At 51.0% G+C, this 5,571-nt stretch overlaps 1 pseudogene; it reads right to left on the bottom strand.

The window, feature by feature from the left end:
• Positions 1–3,421: 3,421 nt before the first annotated feature.
• Positions 3,422–4,497, bottom strand: LOC137766768 (apoptosis-enhancing nuclease pseudogene; annotated as a pseudogene).
• Positions 4,498–5,571: the final 1,074 nt, after the last annotated feature.

Genomic DNA, 5,571 nt, shown 5'->3' with positions numbered 1-5,571 from the left:
TGATCTCTGCTTCCTTGATTTGTCCTTGAAAGTACAGTAGTCCCCCTTATTCGTGGTTTTGCTTTCTGTGGTTTCAGTTAACTGAGGTCAATCTCGGTCCACAAATGTTAAATGAGTAATTCCAGAAATAAAAAATTTGTAAAGTTTTAAACTGCATACCATTCTGAGTAACATGATGAAATATCTTGCCACCCAGCTCTGTCCTAGAGGGGGTGTGGACCATCCCTTTGTTCAACGTGTCCCACCCAGTAGTCACTCAGTAGCAGTGCTTATGTTCAAGTAACCCTTATTTTACTTAATAATGGCCCCAAAGTTCAAGAGTAGTTATTGATGCTGGCAATTCAGATACTCTCTTATTGTGCCTAAGTTATAAATTAAACTTTATCATAGGTATGTAAATATAAGAAAAAACATAGTATATATAGGGTTTGTTACTATCTGTGGTTTCAGGCAACCAGTGGGGGTCTTGGATTGTATCCCCACAGATAAGGGGGGACTACTGTAACTATAAAAAGCCCAAATCCTATAAGAAACTTCTCCAAACTCCCTCTTACTGAGAGGTTCCATTTTCTGGTGCTTTCAGTCAACGGGCTTTTACAATTCTAAATGAGATAAAATTGGCCCCCTCCCACCCACCAGAACTGGCTGGAAATCCCATCTTAGTTGAGTTTTACATGGTGTGTAGCAAACAGCGGGGCTCCAACTGTTCAGGTCAATGTGGGAGCCACCGAGGTGCTCATTATCTTTTCTAAGAGGGCAGCTGCATTTCCTCTATGCCAAGCTGGGTACAAGGATCTTAGGTTGCAGGATAAGGCCAAAGATTTTGGGTTCAGCCCCTCTTTCCCAGAAGCCAGGTCACTACTCAAGGGCTCTCTGGGACTGGGGCGTGGGTCCTCCCCATTAGTGGAACCCACTGTCATTGGCCTCCTCCCTAGTGAACCTTCTATCCTCGTTCAGGCCTCCAGTCTCAGCACCAGCCTCATTCTGGATGGGTGAGATAGCAGCCTTCTAGCACCTCCTAGCTTCTGTTTCTAGCTCTGCAACTAAAATGCAATAATGTGTTGAGCCTGGGAAGCTCAGGCTCCAAACACAGAGTGGGCTTTGGGAATGAAGAAGGAAAAATTACTACTCATTCTCTTTTCCTTTTTTTTTTTTTTTTTTGCACAACAATGTGAATATATTTAACACTACTTAACTCTACCCTTAAAAATGGCTAAGACAGTAAATTTTATATTGTGTATTTTATATTTAAAACTAAAAAAAGTTTTTAAAAATAAAAAAAGTGAGTGCATACCTTCAAAGAGACACAAGTTTAATAAACTTGTGTTCTATACTAGGGCAGTTATAACATTTTCAAAAATAAACTATAGTGGGAAGCAGCTGCACAGCACAGGGAGATCAGCTCGGCGCTCCGTGACCACCCAGAGGGGTGGGACAGGGAGGGTGGGAGGGAGACGCAAGAGGGAGGGGACATGCGGACACAGGCACATGTATAGCCGATTCACCCTGCCATACAGCAGAAACCAACACACCACTGTAAAGCAACCACACTCCAACAAAGATGTTGAAAGAAAACAAAAAATAAAGGAAAAAAAAAAAAGCTATATAAATTCTGTAGTATTTTCTTGCTACATCCCAAAGCATCATCTTGAAAGCCGCCCGCCTCAAAGGTCAAAGCACCCAGCAAGACTCAGCGCCCCAGCGTCCCCACAATCCCTCCCCCAAGCCACCCTCCCACCCTAGCTGAAGAATTCAAAGAAAAGGCCGCTTTACCAACTTTTCAATTGAGTTTTTTTCCAGGTTTTACAACAAAGCTGATTTTAAACCCCGTACATCTCCCCACTGCTAGCAGCTCCATCCTACCTCAACCCACAGACCAAAGAACCAAAGCTACTTCTCAACTCTGAGTGTGGCGTCAGCCCAGAACAAAGTCCTGGAGCCAGGCCAGGCGTGGTCAGTGACTCAGCCAGCTCCCAGAACAATCTGCGGCCCTGCTTTTGCAGTTGCGTGGTTTCAGTGTCTCTCCCTTCCTGGCCCTGCTGCTTTGCTCAGACTGACGTGAAATCCACGCATCACGGGGAACGGTGAGAGCCCGGAACCTCTGAGTTGCCCTCAGCGGCCTGTGCCCCACCTGCTGGAACAGCCACGAGGACAGTCCCGTCTGGGTCAAAGCCACTCAACCTGAAGGTGTGTTCAGGTGTTACCTGGAAGAGCCCAACACTGATCCTTAAAGAAAACACAGCCGCTCGCACTGACCTCGGCTTACTAGGCGCCAGGCACCGGGCCAAGCACTCAGCACTTCATTCTCCTAACAACGCTGTGAGGTAGGTGGTGTCATTATCCCCATTTTACAGATGAGGGAACAGACTCAAGAGTGAAGTCACACACTTGCCTAAGTCTCAAAGCTATTGAGTGGTGAGCAAAGATGGGACTCAAAGGTTCTGTGTGACCTGAGCTCCGGGTTACCCCAATACCCCCAAACTGCCCCTCAGGAAACAAGGAAAGAGGGGTAGGGGATGAATCCCGACACAGAACATTTTTAGAAATTTGGAGAAAACCCAACCACCACAGCGATTGGGGGCACCCACCCGAGTGCAACAGCTGCGCAGCTGTCAATGCCCGGCCCGGCCCCAGTGGACCCGTCCTCTGCTCTCCTATAGACCCGTGGCCTTGCTCTCAATAAATAAAAATCCCTGTGGGCAATTCTGCACAGGGCTCCCAGAATTCAAACCGCTGTCTTGCTTCTAGACTTTTGCTTAAGAGAGCCTAGCGCTGGGTGGGCAGGAGGAATGCCTGACTTGGGTCAAAATACAAATGCCAGTCTCCACCCAAAGCTTATCTGCCTTCCCTCCTCCCAGAATAGTGCCTGGTGACTTCTGGTGGCGAGCCAGTGAGGACCCAGCTCCCCACGAGCTGTGGTCTCTGCTATTCCACTGTAGCCTGGCAGCTCCTACGATGGCTACAGCCAGAGTTCCAGTTCTGAGAGAAAGGGACAAAATGACCCTTGAGTGGCCTTAACTCTGTAGCTTCAGGGCGTAATTATTCTCCTGAGAGTAACTGTGGAGAAAGAGGTAGACGGTGACAACAGGAAGAGAGCTTTACCCCAGGGCACTGGGGCGAGACAAGGGAACTCTTGAATAGGGACACCCACACCCCCCCCCCCCCCAAGCAGGGAGAGATCATCCCTTTAGAGAGCACAGCCTGGGGGTGGGAAGTCTGCCGTGCATTCCCTACTCCTGCTGGGCTCTGGCAGCTAGCCCACCTGCCATTTTCATGGTGCCTATAAAGTGCCATCAGCAAAACCAGAATCGGGGACTGTGGTGTGGGCAGATGGTCCCAACACTTTAGGCCTTGGGGGACACTGGTGGCATCCGGCCCCAGCCACTCCTGGTCCCCGCTCCCCAGTGGAGCTTCTCCTTCCTCACTCCGTTCTGCCCGGTGCCTCCCCTGTTCCTCTGCTGGCGCCCTGGGCCGGGTCCCCCATATACTGCTCCGTGTCTGTGCCGCTGTCGGGCTCTCTGTCCTCAGGGTGGGGCTGGAGGCTGCTGGCCTCCTGCTGTTCCCATTGCACCTCCACCAGCTGGTAGAGCTCCATGGCCGTCACGGCGTCTTCCACCGACGAGTGGCCGTGCTGGCCCACCTGGATTGTCTTGTGCAGCAGCTGCAGGGCCAGGTCCTTGAGAGAGACGCAGGTCCGGCCGGGCATGGAGGCTGGGCTGGGGACGTAAGTCGTGTCCCGGGTCTGGCCCCGAGGGTGGATGTACTTGCAGGCCTGGAAGTCATCGTGCAGGGCGTGCCCCACCAACGCCTTGCCCTTCAGGAGCCTGAGGATCTCTTTCTGGGCCACCTGGAAGGGGATGGCCTCGTGCATGTGCTGCCTGGTGACACCGCTCCAGCGAGTGCGGTCGTCCACGATGGGCGTCTCAGGCTGGACGTACTTGTCGTAGAGGACCTCGCCGTGGTAACTTGCCACGGAGCAGCGGGCCAGCTCACTCACTCGCCCTCGGGGTCCCGTGCCCACCATCTCACGGTCGATAGCCACGCACTTGCTGGGCAAGGGCCGAGCAGATTCTCCGGGGCTGGGCTTTCTGCGGCATGGGGCACCTCCAGATTCAGCCCTTGGACGCTGCCTCACGCTGCTGGCGGCTTCGGTGCCTGGGGGGGGGCGGGGGGGGGATCCTGGCTCTGGGGGTGTGCTCCGCAACCCATGCTCCTGCAGCAAGGCCTTCCGGGCCATGAACCGCGGGTGCTGTCGGCTCTTCCTCTCGTGTTTCCTCCGAAGCACGTCCTTGGCGTTCAGGCTGGCCAGGGAAGGGCGCAGGCACTAGGCAGACTCAGGAGCTTCCCGGGCCACCATCCCAATCAGCTCACCGCTCAGGGCAAGGGAGGTCTGGGAGGTAATCAGCCTACGGGGCAGCAGCGTGAAAGCCCAGCGAGTCTTCTCATGCCAGCACGTGGCGTCCAGGGAACCTGCAGCTCCAACACGCCCGGGCAAGCCCTGCTCCGGCCGCCAGCCTGTTGGCTTGCTCTTAATTTTTCTTATTCCTTTTTTTTTGGCCACACAGCATGGGGAATCTTAGTTCCCTGACCAGGGATTGAACCCTGGCCCTCAGCAGTGAGAGCACAGAGTCCTAACCACTGGACCACTAGGGAATTCCCTCACCACTCATTCTTCTACAGCAGTGAGTTCAGGAGTTCAGTACACATCAAGCTGTGAACAGTATGCTGGCACACATTCTAGAAAGGGTTAGTATGTATCCTGAAATATTAAAAGTGGATGTCCTCCCATCCATGGTTGTATTATGGATAATGAAAAATGTTTACATATATTACTTATTTTTACTTTCTAATTTTTCTTTTTTTTCCCATCTACACATTGTTTTTATTTGTATTCGCTTATAAGCAAATAGCAGAATTAATACAACATTCAGCAACTCCAGACAGGCTTTTCTCACACCAAAGAAGTGTAATCAGTTTAACAGGCACAGACTTTCGGATTTCTGATAACCTCTTACCCAGCCCTGCAGCTCATCTAGATGGCCAGGCTTGAACAGCAGAGTGACTCTCTCCCTATTGCTTTTTCCATTATTGCTCTTTGAGGGAGTCAGAGCGGGACACTGACACCCAGTAACCAGCTTGGTGTACCACGTTGGGGGTTAGTGGACATGCCAGCCTCTGGTTGTCTTGGTGAGAGACACAGCCATGAAAACACAAGCCAGAAGATGCCGTCACACACAATTCTGGGCTCGGGCTCACAAAGGCAGAGGTAATCAATCTTTTTTTTTTTTTTCAACCTCCCTTAAAGAGTCTCTGATGCTCTGCTCTAATACTGTAGACCTGGTCTTTTTACCAGGATTTTTTTCTTCTTTAAAGTCTGAGTTACTATTCTTATATTAACATTTTGATGACCCTATCATAGACCCAAATTATCCCCCCAAATGGAGTTCAAATTTGATCAAAACATAAACCCCCTAGAATTATAGAGGACAGGCAGAAGGAAAAGTCACCCCAAACCTAAATCTGACTGCTCAGGTCTTGGGAACGAGGAGGGGGAGAAATCTACATGCATCG

Source organism: Eschrichtius robustus, chromosome 6, assembly GCF_028021215.1.
Source record: "Eschrichtius robustus isolate mEscRob2 chromosome 6, mEscRob2.pri, whole genome shotgun sequence".
Classification (NCBI taxonomy): Eukaryota; Metazoa; Chordata; class Mammalia; order Artiodactyla; family Eschrichtiidae; genus Eschrichtius; species Eschrichtius robustus.
This window is presented reverse-complemented; position numbering and strand designations above follow the sequence as displayed.